The following is a 20716-nucleotide window of genomic DNA, read 5'->3' as shown; positions in this document are numbered from 1 at the left end:
TAAAGGGACAGGAATTTAACACATTACCATACACCCTGAGCATAGCTGTTAAAATCACCTGCTTCTTTGTTGTATGTATTCAATTAGGATGCTGGGAATTTAAAAGAACTCTGCTTGTATATGGGCATTTTACACATCTGTCCAAATTATTTTTTTGAAATAGCTGCACCATACGGAAGATTTACAGCGCTTTGCAAGAAACAAAATGTAACAAATCATGCCAGCAAGCATACATGTAATGTACATTAATACCCTCCTGCAGCGTAGATATATAAATCCCTTGTACTTAATGACTGAAATACGCTTGGAGACAAATTAGACAGGTACCATCCTGTGTGGTAGATACACCAGAAGAGGGCGCAGCTGTGCTACCTTTCTTACCGACAGCATACGTACTATGTTCTGCAGTGCACGTTCCCAGCCACAATATAATTAAATATGCATTTTCGACCCAACCTTAACTTTAGTCTTTCCTCGAAAAAAAACGTTCCACATGAACATCATGCTTGGCTTTAGGGCTAAATGTTCACAGGTTTAATGCTCACCTCTTTGATAAATATAAGGCTTGCTCCGCAAGTAGCATTACATCTAAAATCCTTTTTAATTTGCCAAAAATGTATTTGGATCTGAACCATGGCAGATTTGGAAAGCATATTCTGGTAGTTATAGCTCGGAGGTAAAAGAGAATGTTAGCTGTAAGGTACCCAAATCCCGAAGAGCAAGTAATGAATATAAAACAGTCCCTGACCTGAGATCATTATTGCAAAAATGACCCCAGAAAGTGAACAAAGTCAATTTTTCATCATCATTCCTCTCAACTTAATAAACTGGAATTGAGGACACTCTCAGCCTGTATGTCTGTCTATCCCATTTTAAGATGCTAGCCAATAAGCTGCTAACGTCTGCACCTAGAATAGAAAATGGTGTCCCAATTACTGGAATTAATATCAGTAACCAACGTTCAGTGCCCTAGGTGGGTAAAACCCTGGGGTCTCTGCTAGTCAAGTCACTCGTAAAGATGCAAATGGCTACTTTGCAAAGTTTACTCTCAAAGGCATTCTGTGACTCAATCCTACCTTAAACTAATCCATAAGTGGATGTGAAGCACCTACATGAAACTCCTCCCGCCAAGGACAAAATTCCTTTATTCTCCCAATATTCACAGATTCAAGCTTGGCTCTCCAACATGAACCTACTTGGGTTCATCACAGGCTGATTGATAAAACAAAACTCCCTGGGTTTACCATTGACACAGACCTCGCTTTCAAAGAACGCATCAGCACAAAGACCACGACACTTTGGTATTAATTCTTCCTCCTGGAAAAAGCCGAACCCTTTCTCTCAGAAACAGATTTTAGGCTGACAGTGCGAGTCCTGGTCCTATCACACCCGGTTCGAGACAAGTCTCTACTCAACAAGCTCCCAGACACCACCCTTGCACCTCGGAAAGGCATCCTTCACACCGAGGCGCATCTCATCCAGGAATGTGGAAGTTTGACTACATCACATCAGCTATGAAGGAATACACTGGCTCCCTGTCAGGACTGTATCATCCTCAAGACCAGCGGCATCACCTGCAAGATCATCAGAAACAACATCCCCAACATACCATTGCCAGAATGGAGACCAAAAGATGTCATGAATACGAAAGCAGAAGGCAGGCTTCTTGATCTATGCACCCAGGATCTGGATCAGTACCCCTACTAACCTAGTAACTGCTCCTACCCTCCTGTTCAGGAAGAAACTGATCTATGGCAACAAATATCAAGAAGTCTACGCTCTGCCTCCCTTGCACATGTCCACACTCCTCGTATCCACAGAAGCAGAAGCGGAGGGTGCTCTTTCTCTCAGCAAAGTCCTGGAATAGCCTCCCCGCACAGTTCTGTACCATCACGTCTCTCCTAGACTCCCGTAGAGCACTCAAAATCTGGCTGTTCGAATGAGCCACGGAGACCGGCAAGCGCATGGAAACCCTATTGGGTGATTAGCAGCGCTATATAAATCCAGTTTGTTTGTTTGTTTGAAGACGCATCCATTCAAGGAGCCTCACATCATGATTCACTAGAACATACCTGCCTGCCCCATAAAGATACTATCAACGCTGGGCTCTCTCTGGTGTCCAGTGACATGGTGCTTCCGCCTAGGTTACAGTTATACATATACATGCATATACCATACACATTTACATTTAAAAATAAAACCGCGGCCAATGTTGCCTCTGGCTGCCCATATTTTGCTCAAAGAAGTCACACTGTACTAGCGCTACTAGCACATGATTCTGGGTCAGCGTGTTTCTGGTGCCACCGCCAACAGCATGCAGGCTTTTTTCACTTTTCTGCCTGTGAAGTGTCAGAAAGAAACAAAGTTACAACAGGGGCCCCTCCCCTCGCCAAGCCACATACCTGCCAACATTTGAAAGCAGCAAAGGTGGAAATTCTGAAAAAAAATAAAAGGAGGAATTTATTTTCCTCATTGATTCCCCTGCCTGGTGTACTCGCATGTATGCAGAAGCAACAAATAGGACGGACAGGAGTGGGTCCTGTTTAATGCTCAATCTGTCAAGCTGTCAGTCTTGTGTCTTCCCAAGAATAGTAATGCTGTGCGGCCATCATGAATTTGTAGAGACCTAAACATGCATACACTACTGACTTGTGATTATGATTTTGCAGTATTCCTTTTTGTAGCAGTATGACACCACACGGAAAGATTAACTGAAGCTTGCAGTTGCACCATGGCCTAGATATTTTGGGAATAATATTAATATCATAATTAGAGATCTGCTGAAACAATCAATAGCTGAATTAGTTTGTGTCTGAGTGGCTAAATATTCATGAAACTGAGACCGACATTGGACTCCCACTTTTGCCAGACTGTAGATCTTCACGTGATTTCAGGATACAATCAGCAGTTCTGAAGCAAAGGGTCAACCATGAGCTCCAAGAATCTTCCAAACCAACTTTGGAACAAGGTTTGTGGAAAGGCACAGATTGGGCAATGAGTATAAAACATTTGTAACATTCTGCATATCTTCTGAGCTATAGAATTTTAGGCCAAGACTGTTCAAAGTGTTCATCTGGCATCAATATTGCTTATATGCGGGGACACTGGAATCATGCAGCTGGGAAGGATCGAATTACGTGTCAGGGTTGATGTAAATTGTGCAACAAAAAATGCAAATGATGGTCCACAATGGGACACATTTTGTCATACTAGTACTTCATTATTTTTACATACTTACCACTATCTAGGCAAAGGTTACACCTCGTTAGTACCATTTTAAGACGAAAATACAGCAATAAGCGACAAAGTTGAGTAGTCAACTTTTAGTTGGACCTTCCAGTGTGCGGCAACATATTCCACTGCGTTTTCTTAACTTTTGATCCGTCTGAGGGAGAAACCATTTTGTTTTTAAATCTTCAAATTATAGGGCAGATGATGGACTGAGGGGCAAATGGGCCAGATATATAGTACGACAAAAACTACGTGGCCGCAGAATCCCATCATTCCAGTGGCCCTGCTTATATGCCATGTGGAGTATATTTTTAGGTTTCACAAAACTAAAATGTAACTTTTTAGCCTAAACATAAACTCTTACATTTGGGTTAACCCAACATAGGAGACAACACAATTAAACCCACTCCTATTGCGGAGTCAAGTGGTGGCCGCAGCATACTATTTGGATGTTTGTCAATGGTAGGGAGGGGGCTTTTATCAGAATGGAATGACAGACAAATGAACGAAAGCACAGTAGGGTAATTTACAGAAATCCTTCTGTCCTCGACAAGTAGAAGCTATAACGGAAGTTCACTTTTCTTCACACTAAAGATATAAAGCACACAACCAAAGCTACACTGGAGGGGTTAAAAACACAAGGGGCTTTGTTTGCCTCACTAAGAACCTATTGTATCAAATATCTGTGACAAGACCTGAAGATCACAGTTTTGTAAAGAAGAAATGTCGTATTCTGTCAAATCTAGGTTTGCAAATTTGGTAGTGATAATCCCAGCAGACTTGCAGCTGTAAGTGCTTTTTAAAGAGCATCTACCAAGTCTTACATTGAGTTGGGGTCTTAGCCAAATAAGATATTTGAGTTTTGTATTTTTGTGACATAATTGCATTGTTCTCCTTAAAAGTGTGATGCATGACGCCTTGATAAATGCTAAAAAGCTCATTCAAGCCCATGAACCTTTGAGGCACAAACACAACCCAATGTGCAAGAGTTCAAGTAGATAAAGCGAACAAGAACACAAGCTGGATTACGTCCACCAGACACCCGACTACCCCACAGCACCAGGATATGCAAAATAATTTGCCTCCCACCCCATTCTGGCAATGCTGGCAACATCCCTACCTATAGTCTGGCCTACCAGCATTGATGACTAAGGCAGATGAAACAAATGCCGCTTGAGCGCAATAAATGCTTTTCAAAATATATATTCTTTTGCTCATCTGAATCTGTTTTGAGACCCTTCCACCCCTACCAACCACCAGTTACAGCCTGGGAAGTCTCTGCTAGAGCCATTCATATGTGCAAATTGAAAAGCTTCAGTAAGAAAAAGAAAAGCAATCTACAGACAGCTGTTTGGAAAATAGAGTCGGTAATAGCACTAAGGGAACCGGTATTATCTTAATAAACTGACAAGTATCATTAGCAAACACCTCACATGGCTGGCCATCTACTTCCTAAAATAATGTAGCCTTCTACTTCCAAAGTCCATTCTGTAGGGCTGCAACTCTCTGAGTCTGTCATAAGTGCAGAGATTGATTATAATCACTAATCTGTTTACCTCACCAGGAACAGTGCAAGGGTGGTCGATACTTGCCGGAGTGCTGTCCACCCATTAAGAGCACAATGTTTGTTTGTTGATTTCTTGTAATTTGGTGCCACATAGTGGGCGTCATAAATCAGAAGCCTTGATAAGGTTTGTGAATGTGCTAGACCTGAACCTGGCATTTTAATTATTCAGCAATTCAGATGTTTTTCTTATATTACTTACATTTTTCTAGATAGCAGCTGCCTTTTAAGGTACTGCGTTCCACTTTGGTAATTTATGGTATTTCACAATCAAGATTAAATGCATTCACATTCAAATCGGGTGACATTATGTAGCATTACAACTTTATCCAATCACAAGAAATAACAAAAGAGTAACAGCTGCAGAAAAAACAGCCACATAGTGGCATGTAGGATGGCTCTCCTGATGCCACAAACACTACTGTAGCCACTGTACAAGTAGATCTATTTCACCCAATATAAACATGGTAGCTGGCGGATAAAATCCCACAAGTAAGGCGAAGCACAGAAAACAAAAAACAAACTGACATATCCTCAGGTGTGAGAGAAGTCTGCAGAGAAGATCCTGCAAAGACTCATCAAGTACCATATCAGTTAACATGTGCATTACAGGGCTTTTCTTTTACTTTTAACATTGTCAACAAAGGAGCTGCTCCACCCCACCCCCTTATAAAAGATCTGCTTCAGACACCCTTATCTGGTCCATAACCATTGCTCGCCTCCTCTTATGGCTATGTAAAGACTCCCATCTGGATGTTACTCATCTCCAGACAGGAGGAAAGCCAGAACTAAGAAATAGGTCACCCTGCCACTGATAGGCCTTAGTTGTCTATTAGACACATCTAGCTAGTCCTTCCACATTCTATGGCACTTTCAACAGAGAGCCTTGAAACGCACACTGAGGCTCCCGGAAGGCTTTCAGAGGTCCCTCATTCGTACCAGAGAGACCCTTTATCTGCTTTCACACACCCCTGGACCACTCTCAAACATTCCTGGCCTACACCCAGACATGCTGGATGAGCTCTGAGAAACCCTTAGACTGCCCTCAGAGACCTAAAGGCTCAGGCTGCCTTCAAACATCGAATACACAAAATGTAATGGAGGTATGCTTGCAATAAGTCTAACCACTGACAATCGCTTGGGATAGCATTCCAACCCATCATTCTTTTGCCAGTATGCCACCTCAGATTAGAGCCAGCCATATGCAAATCAGCATTGACCCTACTCCGAAAGGAACAGTCCAGCCCGAACAGCGTAGTCCGATCTTCTATGAACAAGAACACAAGCAACCAAAGAACCTTCAGATACTGCCAATGGGTCTCAAACACCACCAACCAGCATTCCAACAATCCAGGTAATAAATACATACCTCAATCCACATTAAAACACCCCCAACAAATCATTAAATACCACCAAACGTCCCCAGATGGCTTTTGGCATTCTTTCAGACACTGCCAGCAGGCCTTTAGAGAACCTCAGCCTGCATAATAGTAACCCAGATCAACGCATATTCCTAGTTGGCCCACTGCCTACCTTCAACTACCACTACCCTCAGATAGTCTTTAGAGCCTACTCAGACTACTCAGACTGTGGGTCTGCCTCTAGACACTCTCATCAGACCTATAGAGACTCTTAAAGGAGCCTTAAACCCCTAAGCCTCTATTTAGATGATCCCAGCTTGTCCTTACACCCACTCAATTGGCCCTCAGCTACCCTTTGCCTGTATAACCCTGAATGACTTTTGGGCAAAAGCAGATAGACCACCAAGAGTGTCATCTCACCCTGGATGGCCGCAACCTTCTATTAGACACACCTAGCTGGTCCTGCAACAGTCCATGATGGTCCTCGAAGTATATTATCATGCCTTTGAGCACCAACAGCATGCCCTCGGAGACCCTCAGCCAGACCATGGAAATCTGTTTGCTTTGCCACACCCCAGCCCACTCTCAAATATCTCTGGTCCACTGTCAAATTCCCTGAACAGATTGTCAGTGATTCTCTGGATTCCCTCAGAGACCTAAAGGATCATCCAGTCACTCATCTCCAAGCAGGAGGATAGCCATAACTAGGAAATAGGCCATTCTGCCACCGATAGCCCTTAATTATCTATTAGTCAGGATTCCGGTCATGGTTTACGCATTCAGGTGGGTGATTGGGTAAAGATACGTTGTGTTCAGAAAGGAGGAGGATTGTAGAAATTTAGAAGACCATCTAGAGTTTGACATGTTCGTTGGTTCTCTGTGGTTTAGGACAACGGTGATAGATGGAACAACAGACGAGTGGCATTATACTAAAGAGGTGCTCAAGGTGTGGCTGGTGAAAAGCAGAGCAACAGTGCACTCATGTTAATGTTAGATAGGGAGATTAATAGATCTTAATCCTCTGTGAGACCTTATAATGTTTTATTGTGGGATGCGGGTGATGCTGGGGTGGACAAGTGAGGAGAGAGTGGTTCAGAGAGATGTGAGGTAAGTAAGTAAATCTTTATTGCTTGATTAATAAAAATCTTAGCAAACAGCTGCATAATAAAACACTTATATAAAGTAAAACAACACTTATTTTCCCATAAAAGTTGCGGTGATTTCATAAAATACAAGAGTGTAAAACTTACATATATAGTACAAAAGATAAAAATTATTATCATGCGTATTATGTTAGGCGCACAGTGACAGCTGAGAGAATATCCTCCTGGGAATTTGCCTCAGTTCAGATGTCTATGAGATTATCCATAAAATCCAGATTAGTAGTAGAGAGATGTGAGGATTTACAGACTACCTGCATATTTGAAGAATTATTTTCATTTTGTTTCTTGCATTACTTGGTATTTTATTTTTATGTTCATCGTAAATATTAGTTCATTGTGGGGAGGGGGGAAGATGTGTTGTACTTTTAGTGCTGTTAGGTGGAATATGTATTGTAAAAACTTTGAGTGAAGGACTAGTCTACATTCCAGGTTCTGGTTTTCTTGTGGGCGTTCCAGTGGTCAGCTGCTTTGTCGTGCTGGCTGAGGGATGGGTGCGCTACCATTGTACATGAAATAAATGCTTCAACGTGCCTTGCGCGAAGTGCCATTATTCCAGGTACAAGAAGGACCACTAGTATATCCTCTAGGTCCGAAACATGAGACCTACAGGACAGAGGTAAGTGCTAAAGCCTACGCCCTACAGTACTCACAATGTACTCACAATGCCATCTGGTGGTCCTCCCTCAGTGCCCATTTCAACAATGTTCTTCATTTTATTCCCAGTCACTTGGTCAGGCAGGTAGCTTCAGATGGCGCAGAAAGCATGTTTACCATTTCATAGTTGATTGGCAACACAAGAGTGAGAACCCAGTCCCTATCTTCTCTACACCGATGGGCCCTCAGAGCTTTTATTTAATTGGAACTGGTGAAAATTGCATACGTTGTATTTTATTTAAAGGAGTTGTTAGCCTGTGGCTGTAGACAGAGGGAATGTTTCTGGTGACCTGGTAGGCCTGGCTAGTCTGGTATCTGTCCGCATGGGTGACCACTGCAATGTGCGTCAAGAGCAGTGGATGTTACTGCTGCATTCATCTTCTGTGTAACTGGTCACTGTGGCCCCCCTACACTTTGAGCCTGCTGCAATTGGCATGCAGTAGTCTTTCAGACAGTGACTGCAGTAAGTACCTTGCCCTTTCTATCTTCTAAATAGTAACAGAGTTAACAAGCAGTGGCTAAGTCATTAGTCTGGCATTAATGTGCTAACGCATGCAGACACAAGCATGCACAAATGCTGTTTGCATGCATGCATAGCACTTTAAAGCCAGAGCTGTGGTTTTGCCAATGCTGGGTGTCCTAACAGTGAGCAGCACAAGTCTGCAGTACAACAGGATGTTACTTGGTGTCGCAAGAGTGAGTAGCATAGGTCTGACTTACCACAGGCTGCTACTAGATGTCCCGAGAGTATAAAAGACTGTGTGTAATGTATTACAATAACACTGTAAAGTATCTGCGAAAGTATTTTGAAAGTATTTAATCAATGAGGAAGTGTTTACATTACTGAGAGTTGATTGTTTAATGAGAAGTATTGCATTTGAGGAGGAATGCAATAGCACTTACTAGCAGAAGCACGGAAGAATGACTGCAGCGGCACGTGCAGCCAGCATCATTGATGAAGGACCACACTGAGTACGAGTATGATTTTACTTAGCGCAACAGCGAACCTGAGGGGCATCCTGGCACTGATGACACAGTAGAGGCAAAGGAGAAAGAACCCCAACCTCCAAGAGGTCATTACAAGAAACAGAACAAGAATTAAAAAGAGTTGACCAAATAACCAAGGTTTCAAACACTTTCTAAATTCTAAGTGAAGGTCTTCTTCCTTGATATGTTGAGGAAGATGGTTTCAATATTGGTTGTACAGATTAAGAAAGCCTTGTCATTGGCATAGATAACCAACAAAATGCATAAGTACCACAGTGACACATACAGCCAGCGACACTGAAGAATGGCGACCAAGAGAGATACAACAAGTGAAGTAGAAAATGTACTACAGTTGCGAGGAATTGAGTTGTTAGTTGAGGGGGGATGTGAGTCCATGTAAAGCAACAGACACAATCCTTATCAGGGTGAACCACAACAGTCACTACATTTAACCTGTGCTTAACCCTCTGGTAGCTTGGCACAGAAGCACTCAGGAATAACTTAAAGGCAATGTGTAAAGTATTTATGCAGCACTCCAGCAGTAATAAAGTGAAAACACAACACAAGAAAAATCACACACCAGTTTAGTAAATTGTAATAAATTGACACCAGAAAGATAAAAGTATATAAGTATAGTGTCTAAAAGCACAAAGCGCCAACTGTGGTTATTTGGTCATACAAAACCGGATGAAAGTCACAATTTCAGGTCAACCGCTACAGAGAGTGGGCCGGATACAGGGACCAGGTTAGTCCTGCCGAAAAAGTTACTTTAACAAAGTCAGGCACGAAGAATCCAGTTTGTGATGGAAAAGGTCATGAGGAGGAGCCCGGCATCGCAAACGGTCGTGGCAGTAGTACGAAGATCCTGTTGGGTGTTGCGGATGGTCATTGATAGAGCTTCAAGTTGGCGGGATGGTCGATGCTGTAGCATGAAGTACAGATCTCGTATCGCCAGACATCACTGGCCATTGCTGTTGTGAGAACAGTCAGGTTCACCAGAGCTTCAAGTTGGGGGGGGCAAGACTTTGGTGTGAATGAGTCTGCTCTGGGTTGCTAAGAGCTCAAATCGTCAGGATTTCTCATTTTCTTCCAGGAGGAATTGCAAATATCGTGGCAGGCACCACAGGTGTAGGGATCAACAGGGGGGCACCCTCGCCCTCCAACCAGAGGCCGTGCAGCCAAGGGGTCCCTGCTGCCGGCCCCAAAACACTCTTTCCAACATGGTTTCCATGTCGGAGAGGCCGGCATGGAAGCCATGCCGGAAACCGTGCATCATAATCTCAAGGGTGGAAAGGCCCGTCCTTAAGATTACTGGCCGGCTTCCGATTGGCTGACGTGCTCTATGAGCCTGTCGGAAGCTAGCCGGAATGAATGGCCAGTTTACTTTCCGACCGCCTCCATCATAATGAGGCAGTTGGAAATTAAACCGTGCAGCCCCTGAAGGCTCTGACCGCAGATTGGAGCCTTTACGGGCCAGACTTTGAGTAATCATTTGATTATAAATGACCACTATTAACCAATCTAAAAACTTTTATGATAACATTTTTCTGCATTCCTCTCTAACAGCATTTGTTTGTAAATGTCACAACGTTGTCCGCTCTCTTCGAATTGCCCCTCGTTTTATGCTCTCTCTATTCCTGTCCTCTCTCCTGCCCTGCCACACTCCCTTACTGTCCCCTCGTTTTCTTCTTGCTTTCTGAACCCCGCCTACCAAAGCCAGCTGCGGCCATTTCCTACGCACTGCAATCTCCAGGTCTTGTTTTGCGGAGTCAAATTGGCAAAAATAAGAAGTCCATGGAATTCACTAGAATTATTCTGCAAGTACATACATTTTTTTTATTAGAGGGCGTGCTGCCTTGGTGTGTTTAGTGCCGGGAAAACCCATATCACTCAAAAATACTGATTTAAAGAGCCGTGTAGAATCTGTGAGGATGCGATGCACTCACCTCTAGGATTGATTGGCAGTGCGCTGTACGTGTGGACGTGGATGTCACCTGCACTGTCCTGGGTCAGTCTTCAGGAATCCCTGGACAAAACAAGGAAAGCACAACTCAGTTCACATTTGCGGGTAAAGGTTTAAACACAGCTATTGCACAACTCGTGGTCCTTGGATGCATTCACTTTAAAAGCTCTATAAAGTGTTCTAACAAAGTAAATTGGAAACACAGTGCATTCTTCTTCTTATCTCGGTTTGTGTAAACACCTCTCCTGGGAACAGGCCGCCCTTCTTTGTATGAGGCTGCTTTGGGCCAGGACCAGGAGCTCTGCATTGTTCGAGCTCTGAGCTCACGGGCTATTTTTGGACCCGGACTGTCACTGGCCGAAGCCCCAACACTAACCACAGTAACCAAAACAAAAGGCTTATTGGTTCAGATTGACATCGTTGGTGATTCATTTAAATTCCTGCGAGAGCCTGTGGAGCATTCCATGCACCCGGGCACGGTGACAGTAGACCCTCTGCAGGAAGAGCCGAGGGACAGCACAGCCAACTGCAGGAAGCGCCAAGGGGAAGCACAGCCATCTGCAGGAAGAGCCAAGGGACAGCAGAGCCCTCTGCAGGGAGAGCCAAGGGACTGCACAACCATCTGCACGGAGAGCCAAGAGACAGCACAAGCACAGCCATCTGCAGGAAGAGCCAAGGGACAGCAGAGCCATCTGCAGGGAGAGCCAAGGGACAGGCAGCCATCTGCAGGAAGAGCCAAGGGACCGCAGACCCCTCTGCAGGGAGAGCCAAGGGACAGTACATCCATCTGCAGGGAGAGCCAAGGGACAAGCAGCCCTCTGCAGGAAGAGCCAAGGTACCACACAGCCCTCTGCAGGGAGAGCCAAGGGACCGCACAACCCTCTGCAGGAAGAGCCAAGGGACCGCACAACCCTCTGCAGGAAGAGCCAAGGGACAGGCAGCCCTCTGCAGGAAGAGCCAAGGGACAGCACAGCCCTCTGCAGGAGGAGCCAAGGGTCAGCACAGCCATCTGCAGGAGGAGCCAAGGGACAGCACAGCTATCTGCAGGAAGAGCAGAGGGACAGCACAGCCAACTGCAGGAAGCGCCAAGGGGAAGGACAGCTCTCTGCAGGAAGAGTCAAGGGACAGCACAGCCATATGCAGGGAAAGCTAAGGGACAGCACAGCCATGTGCAGGAAAAGCCAAGGGACAGACAGCCATCTACAGGAAGAGCCAAGGGACAGCACAGCCCTCTACAGGAAGAGGCAAGGGAAAGCACACACATCTGCAGGAAGAGGCAAGGGAAAGCACACACATCTGCAGGAAGAGGCAAGGGACAGACAGCACAACCCTCTGCAGGAAGAGCCAAGGGACAGCACAGACCTCTGCAGGAAGCACCAAGTGACAGCACAGCCATCTGCAGGGAGAGCCAAGGGACAGCACAGCCATTTGCAGAGAGCCAAGGGACAGCACAGCCCTCTGCAGGAAGAGGCAAGGGACAGGCAGCCTTCTGCAGGAAGAGCCAAGGGAATGTGCGCAGCTTTCTGCAGGAAGAGCAAAAGGGAAAGCGCAGCACTCTGAAGGAAGAGGTAACGGACAGACAACACAGCCCTCTGCAGGAAGAGCCAAGGGACAGCAGAGCCCCCTGCAGGGAGAGACAAGGGACAGCACCGCCATCTGCAGGGAGACTCAAGGGACAGGCAGCCCTCTGCAGGAAGAGACAAGGTACCACACAGCCCTCTGCAGGAAGAGCCAAGGAACAGCATAGTCATCTGCAGGAAGAGCCAAGGGACAGCACAACCCTATGCAGGAAGAGCCAGGGGACAGCATAGCTATCTGCAGGAAGAGCCAAGGGACAGCACAGCCATCTGCAGGGAGAGGCAAGGGACAGCAAAACCATTGAGAGGCAAGGGACAGCAAAACCATTGAGAGCCAAGGGACAGCAGAGCCCTCTGCAGGGAGAGCCAATGGACAGCAGAGCCCTTGGCAGGGAGAGCCAAGGGACAGCACAGCCATCTGCAGGGAGAGCCAAGGGACAGGCAGCCCTCTGCAGGAAGAGCCAAGGGACAGCATAGCCCTCTGCAGGGAGAGTCAAGGGACAGCACAGCCATCTGCAGGGAGAGCCAAGGGACAGGCAGCCCTCTGCAGGAAGAGCCAAGGGACAGCAAACACCTCTGCAGTGAGAGCCAAGGGACAGGCAGCCCTCTGCAGGGAGAGCCAAGGGACCGCACAGCCCTCTGCAGGAAGAGCCAAGGGACAGGCAGCCCTCTGCAGGAAGAGCCAAGGGACAGCACAGCCATCTGCAGGAAGAGCCAAGGGACAGCACAGCCATCTGCAGGAGGAGCCAAGGGACAGCACAGCTATCTGCAAGGAGATCCTAGGGACAGCACAGCCCTCTGCAGGAAGAGCAGAGGGACAGCACAGCCAACTGCAGGAAGCGCCAAGGGGAAGCACAGCTCTCTGCCGGAAGAGTCAAGGGACAGTACAGCCATATGCAGGGGAGGCTAAAGGATAGCGCAGCCATGTGCAGGAAGAGCCAAGGGACCACACAGCCCTCTGCAGGAAGAGGCAAGGGAAAGCAGACACATCTGCAGAAAGAGGCAAGGGACAGACAGCACAGCCCTCTGCAGGAAGACCAAGGGACAGCACAGCCCTCTGCAGGAAGCACCAAGGGACCACACAGCCCTCTGCAGGAAGAGGCAAGGGAAAGCAGACACATCTGTAGAAAGAGGCAAGGGACAGACAGCACAGCCCTCTGCAGGAAGACCAAGGGACAGCACAGCCCTCTGCAGGAAGCACCAAGTGACAGCACAGCCATCTGCAGGAAGAGCAAAAGGGAAAGCGCAGCACTCTGTAGGAAGAGCTAAGGGACAGCACAGCCATCTGCAGGAAGAGCCAAGGGACAGCAGAGCCCTCTGCAGGGAGAGACAAGGGACAGCACCGCCATCTGCAGGGAGAGCCAAGGGACAGGCAGCCCTCTGCAGGAAGAGCCAAGGTACCACACAGCCCTCTGCAGTAAGAGCCAAGGAACAGCACTGCCATCTGCAGGAAGAGCCAAGGGACAGCACAACCCTATGCAGGAAGAGCCAAGGGACAGCATAGCAATCTGCAGGGAGAGCCAAGGGACCGCACAGCCCTCTGCAGGAAGAGCCAAGGGACAGCACCGTCATCTGCAGGAAGAGCCCAGGGACAGCACAGCCCTATGCAGGAAGAGCCAAGGGACAGCACAGCCATCTGCAGGAAGAGCCAAGGGACAGCACAGCCCTCTGCAAGAAGAACCAAGAGACAGCACAGCCATCTGCAGGGAGAGCCAAGGGACAGGCAGCCCTCTGCAGGAAGAGCCAAGGGACAGGCAGCCCTCTGCAGGAAGAGCCAAGGGACAGCACAGCCCTCTGCAGGAGGAGCCAAGGGTCAGCACAGCCATCTGCAGGAAGAGCCAAGGGACAGCACAGCCATCTGCAGGAGAAGCCAAGGGACAGCACAGCTATCTGCAGGGAGATCCTAGGGACAGCACAGCCCTCTGCAGGAAGAGCCGAGGGACAGCACAGCCAACTGCAGGAAGCGCCAAGGGGAAGCACAGCTCTCTGCAGGAAGAGTCAAGGGACAGCACAGCCATATGCAGGGAAAGCTAATGGACAGCGCAGCCATGTGCAGAAAGAGCCAAGGGACAGACAGCCATCTACAGGAGGAGCCAAAGGACAGACAGCCATCTACAGGAAGAGCCGAGGGACAGCACATCCCTCTGCAGGAAGAGGCAAGGGAAAGCACACACATCTGCAGGAAGAGGCAAGGGGCTGACAGCACAGCCCTCTGCAGGAAGAGCCAAGGGACAGCACAGCCCTCTGCAGGAAGCACCAAGTGACAGCACAGCCATCTGCAGGGAGAGCCAAGGGACAGCACAGCCATCTGCAGAGAGCCAAGGGACAGCACAGCCCTCTGCAGGAAGAGGCAAGGGACAGGCAGCCTTCTGCAGGAAGAGCCAAGGGAATGTGCAAAGCCTTCTGCAGGAAGAGCAAAAGGGAAAGCGCAGCACTCTGTAGGAAGAGCTAAGGGACAGACAACACAGCCCTCTGCAGGAAGAGCCAAGGGACAGCACAGCCATCTGCAGGAAGAGCCAAGGGACAGCAGAGCCCTCTGCAGGGAGAGCCAAGGAACAGCACAGCCATCTGCAGGGAGAGCCAAGGGCCCGCACAGCCCTCTGCAGGAAGAGCCAAGGGACAGCACCGTCATCTGCAGGAAGAGCCCAGGGACAGCACAGCCCTATGCAGGAAGAGCCAAGGGACAGAACAGCCCTCTGCAGGAGGAGCCAAGGGTCAGCCAAGGGAATGTGCACAGCCTTCTGCAGGAAGAGCAAAAGGGAAAGCGCAGCACTCTGTAGGAAGAGCTAAGGGACAGACAACACAGCCCTCTGCAGGAAGAGCCAAGGGACAGCACAGCCATCTGCAGGAAGAGCCAAGGGACAGCAGAGCCCTCTGCAGGGAGAGCCAAGGAACAGCACAGCCATCTGCAGGGAGAGCCAAGGGACAGGCAGCCCTCTGCAGGAAGAGCCAAGGTACCACACAGCTTTTTGCAGGAAGAGCCAAGGGACAGCACAGCCCTATGCAGGAAGAGCCAAGGGACAGCACAGCCATCGGCAGGGAGAGCCAAGGGACCGCACAGCCCTCTGCAGGAAGAGCCAAGGGACAGCACAGCCATCTGGAGGAAGAGCCAAGGGACAGCACAGCCCTATGAAGGAAGAGCCAACGGGACAGCACATCTATCTGAAGGAAGAGCCAAGGGACGGCACAGCCCTCTGCAGGAGGAGCCAAGGGTCAGCACAGCCATCTGCAGAAAGAGCCAAGGGACAGCACAGCCATCTGCAGGAGGAGCCAAGGGACAGCACAGCCATCTGCAGGGAGATCCTAGGGACAGCACAGCCCTCTGTAGGAAGAGCCGAGGGACAGCACAGCCAACTGCAGGAAGCGCCAAGGGGAAGCACAGCTCTCAGCAGGAAGAGCCAAGAGACAGCACAGCCATCTGAAGGGACAGCCAAGGGACAGCACAGCCCTATGCAGGAAGAGCCAAGGGACAGCACAGCTATCTGCAGGAGGAGCCAAGGGACAGCACAGCCATCTGCAGGGAGATCCTAGGGACAGCACAGCCCTCTGTAGGAAGAGCCGAGGGACAGCACAGCCAACTGCAGGAAGCGCCAAGGGGAAGCACAGCTCTCAGCAGGAAGAGCCAAGAGACAGCACAGCCATCTGAAGGGACAGCCAAGGGACAGCACAGCCCTATGCAGGAAGAGCCAAGGGACAGCACAGCTATCTGCAGGAAGAGCCAAGGGACAGCACAGCTATCTGCAGGAAGAGCCAAGGGACAGCACAGCCCTCTGCAGGAGGAGCCAAGGGTCAGCACAGCCATCTGCAGGAACAGCCATCTGCAGGAAGAGCCAAGGAACAGCACAGCCATCTACAGGAGGAGTCGAGGGACAGCACAGCCAACTGCAGATAGTGCCAAGGGGAAGCACAGCTCTCAGCAGGAAGAGTCAAGGGACAGCACAGCCATATGCAGGGAAAGCTAAGGGACAGCGCAGCCATGTCCAAGAAGAACAAAGGGACAGACAGCCATTTACAGGAAGAGCCAAGGGACAGCACAGCCCTCTGCAGGAAGAGGCAAGGGAAAGCACACACATCTGCAGGAAGAGGCAAGGGACAGACAGCACAGCCCTCTGCAGGAAGAGCCAAGGGACTGCTGAGCGATCTGCAGGAAGAGCCAAGGGACAGCACAGCCCTCTGCAGGAAGCACCAAGTGACAGCACAGCCATCTGCACGGAGAGCCAAGGGACAGCACAGCCATCTGCAGAGAGCCAAGGGACAGCACAGCCCTCTGCAGGAAGAGGCAAGGGACAGGCAGCCTTCTGCAGGAAGGGCCATGGGAATGTGCACAGCCTTCTGCAGGAAGAGCAAAAGGGAAAGTGCAGCACTCTGTAGGAAGAGCTAAGGGACAGACAACACAGCCCTCTGCAGGAAGAGCCAAGAGACAGCAAAGCCATCAGCAGGAAGAGCCAATGGGAATGTGCACAGGCATGGCCAGACCGAACCGGCCACAGTTAGTGGAGCTCGGTAAAATATCTCTTCATCCGGAATCTGGTCCTACTCCAGGCCTTGTTATTTTTTATGTACTTATTAATATCTATAGTATGTTGCTGCATCTAGAACGCCTTGAACAAAATTGGTAGTCAAATATCAATTTATTAAATTTTTGTGTTTTGCTGCGATATGTATTGCACCGTTTCTAGGTGTGCCATACGGTTGGTAGTTGATCGCAAGTGATCTCATGCTTGAGTTACCTTTAATCAAGCACACTGCTTGGATGCCATTGTTATTTGCAACATAAAAAAGCTTCAGATTAGACTTTTGTGTAGTTCTTTTAAAACTCCAGGAGAGCGTGTTGCCTCTTTAGCAACAAGGGCAGTTAATCCCATGCCACATGCCTGCCTCTCATCCATTGGCTCTTGAAACTTGGGAGGGCGGGCAGAAGATCTCCATTGGATAGCGGGAGCAGAAGGACGTGGTGGGCTGTGGCCAGTTACCAAGCACTTCCCTTAGTCTGGGCCAGAAACACGGCTAATCTAAATTTACTCCAATAATTGTCCCTATGTCACTGGGCATTCCTTATCCTTGTTGAACTCATGACTGTGCCCAATTATCCAACAGTAAAAATTAATATCTCTTTGACTTGCTCCTATTTTGTTCACTTCTACAGTGTAAACGACAAACTCAATTAGAACTATGCGCACCCAAAAGATTTTGTATTTTCAGAACGAAACAATACCATGCATATAGCAATAAGAACTACATAAAACAGTATGAAAACAACATCGTCAAAAACATGATTTAATCTCATGAACAACTAGAAGAAGCTCTAACACAATAACAAGTATAAACTGCATATCTGACAAAAAACATGCATGCCAACTATAAATTTATGGATCTCTCTAAATAAAGGGCTTAACGTAAATGTATAAGCAAGGAGATTTAGAGTTTCGGTGAAATTTAGCACCCCTGTATTCCACACCACCAGCAGGGAATTCCTAAGAAAAACTTTAGGCCTCTGCCTTTTTTTTAACAAATTAAACGTTTGTTAAAATATGCCTGATATGTCAGTCTGCAGAGAGAAAATGTGTATCACAGCAGCATAAAAATCTGGCTTGAGGAAAAGTAGAAATATTCCAGTGGTAAATTTCTTAAAGGATGATGTATTTTCATTTTTCTTCAAAATGGGTGGAACTAATACCAATAATGCTACTTAACATTGCACATAGACTAAAACAAGGTTCTTAATTGGCATAAAAATGTTTTTTCTTTTTGTTAGAAGTAACTTCGTTACTGAGCCCTCCAACTGCACCTGACACATCTGGTTTGATCTGGAAACGACCAAAATGGATTGACCTTTATATGATCTGCATTAAAAAAGGAAATTTCTACATATGCCAATATGTTTTCTGTTGCTCATTAGCTCGGTTCAGACAGTACAAATAGCCACACATATGTACATGCCGCTTCACCAAGTGGATCAGAGACTAATCCACTGAGTCAAAAACACAGTCATTCCCGTTCAAAGCCATCCTGGAGATTATTCACCTTTTAAGCTATTACGCCGATGACGCACTGCTCAACCACACATGCAAAACCCCAAATCAATGAAGAAGCTTTTTTATTTTAAGAAGTTCATGAGGGTCCCTAAAATGGGGAAGTGGTGAAAGAGCATTAGGTTCGTTATCTTCATTGTGAAGTTCTGAAAAAGGGCAGAGTTCTACTTGATGGTGGTATGGAGTTCCAGACCCTGTGATCACTACTTAAAAAGGATTGTTTCATGTTTTTTTCTTTCTTGAAGGCTAGAGCTCTAGCCGCTACATAAAGAGGTGCATAGAGGAATGAGGTGGGTTTCTGGAATTCCACACACAAGGGAGCTGCCAGAATCAACTCTTGGCTGTACTTGAGACTGGGTCACTTGTTTGGCGTCATTTACTCGGATTAGGTGTTGGCTATCTCTCTGCAGTAAGGGACCTTGAGTAAACGAAGACCTAGGGTTTGATCTGACCAGCCCAAAAAGCATCTTGCAGGTCTGATTCAACAGGCGATGCTGCTGATGGTCACATATGCAAAGGGTGTGACGGAAGGACAACATGATTGCAGGGTAGACAGCGACAATGGCTCTCATTTTGCGAACATTCATTGCTTGTGGGCTGATTGCAGTGCCAGTGCTAGGATTATTGCCACCTGGCAAAAGGGATATCACCGCTCACCAGTCTTCCGCGTCAGTGAGTCTTTACTTTTGGTGAATCCTCATGGATCTCCACCGCCACCGGTGGAACGCCGCGTGCAATTCAAGACACTTTGCATTCTGCACAGGGCTTTCAATAGCAAAGGGCCCTCTCTGGTGAGACCGTTAGCCTCTCCTTACGTGCCTGGGAGAACTCTTAGATCCTCCTCCGCTCAAACCTTGAGGGTTCCTGGGATCAAAAGATGCCGATGGGGCATTCGCTCCACCTCGTTTTTAGCTCCTAAACTCTGGAACGCTCTGCCTCTGGAGCTGCGCTCTTTGACGCCCAAACTCCCCTTTCGTAAGGCACTGAAGGCATGGCTCTTTCATGACTGAGTCCCTTGCAGTCCTATCCTCTTACGGGGTCTGTTGCAGTGATGGGAGTCCTTCAGGGTGGCCATGCGCTAAACAAAAACACTAGACTAGACTAGAGTACTCACATCTGTGATGAGGAACACTTGGTCCCGGAATAACGCAGTCAAAATGGTTCAGCGACAAATAACAGGGAACGTTCAGTTTGTTGCAGTGTCGCCCCCTGCTGGCTGCTGTGTTCGAGGGTTTCCACATGCCTACTGTTTATTTGCGGAGTTATTGTCCTTGTAAGACCTTGTTCTATTAAGTGGGAGTTTCAGAGGGCTGTTGTCTTAGGTTGACCCTATCTGATTGCTTGGAGTACGTTTAAATCTGTGTCCCACTATTAGCTACTTGTTCATTGCTAGCTTTTTTTATTAGAGATACATGTTTTCCTGTGACGGCCCAGGTGGGAATTGTTGTCTAACATCTTTCCATTGTTTTGTTTATGCAACAGTTCTGAAAGCTATCCTTGAATGTAAGAATCTCCGTGGGAGGCTGGTCCGCGAATATTTTCTTAATTTCCTAAATTGTGTGCGGCAGGCGTTTGCAAGCCCAGTTCACTATCGAACCTACATCTGCAGTGGAGCACTGCTCGACACAAGCCAGTTTCAAATGCTCAACAGTCTGAGAAATGCAACAGAAAATCTGGAAGGACTAAACCACACATCTTTCCATGCTTTGGTTTGGGCTGCCCATTACCAAAGCAAACAGGAACATTGTTAAAAGTATTGCTGTTTTCAGGTGGTGATAAGGTTTACTTAAATTTGTTATTTGACAAAAACATCCGCGTGGCTGCTTTTGAAATCCTCTTAAATGTAGTAAATATGCGTCTGACGAGAGCCCAGGTTCTTGCAAGTGCAGGTGGGCTTTCTTATCTATCCGTCTGCAGTGACGTCCTACGTCTTTCTACAGTAGTGTGGTTTCACATAATTTGAACACTTGTCTGTCTTTCTCTGGGCAAAAGTAAAGCTGTCGTTGTTCTGGGCAGGCACCACTACCTGAAGGCTGCATCCCGCCAACCATGTCACTGGCCCCATCAGTGCAAGTTGAGATAAGACCCACATACATAAGGCAGAACTCTTCATCGGCTCACACCCACTTCTTACCTTGTAAACAGTACATGTGCACTGCCCCAAAGGTTTCCTTAGGAGCCGCC

General features: G+C 47.6%; 1 protein-coding gene across 1 annotated transcript in view; it reads right to left on the bottom strand.

The window, feature by feature from the left end:
* FHL1 (four and a half LIM domains 1) overlaps positions 1-20716 on the bottom strand; it is a 301064-nt gene that overhangs the window by 163834 nt on the left and 116514 nt on the right. The window contains exon 2 of the mRNA XM_085607926.1: positions 10907-10986. The gene's annotated coding sequence lies outside the window, so the exon portion shown is untranslated. The remainder of the gene's footprint in view (positions 1-10906; positions 10987-20716) is intronic.

This window comes from Triturus cristatus, chromosome 5_2 (assembly GCF_964204655.1).
Source record: "Triturus cristatus chromosome 5_2, aTriCri1.1, whole genome shotgun sequence".
Taxonomy (NCBI): Eukaryota; Metazoa; Chordata; class Amphibia; order Caudata; family Salamandridae; genus Triturus; species Triturus cristatus.
Note: the sequence above shows the minus strand (reverse complement) of the source record. Positions and strands in the feature narration are given on the sequence as shown.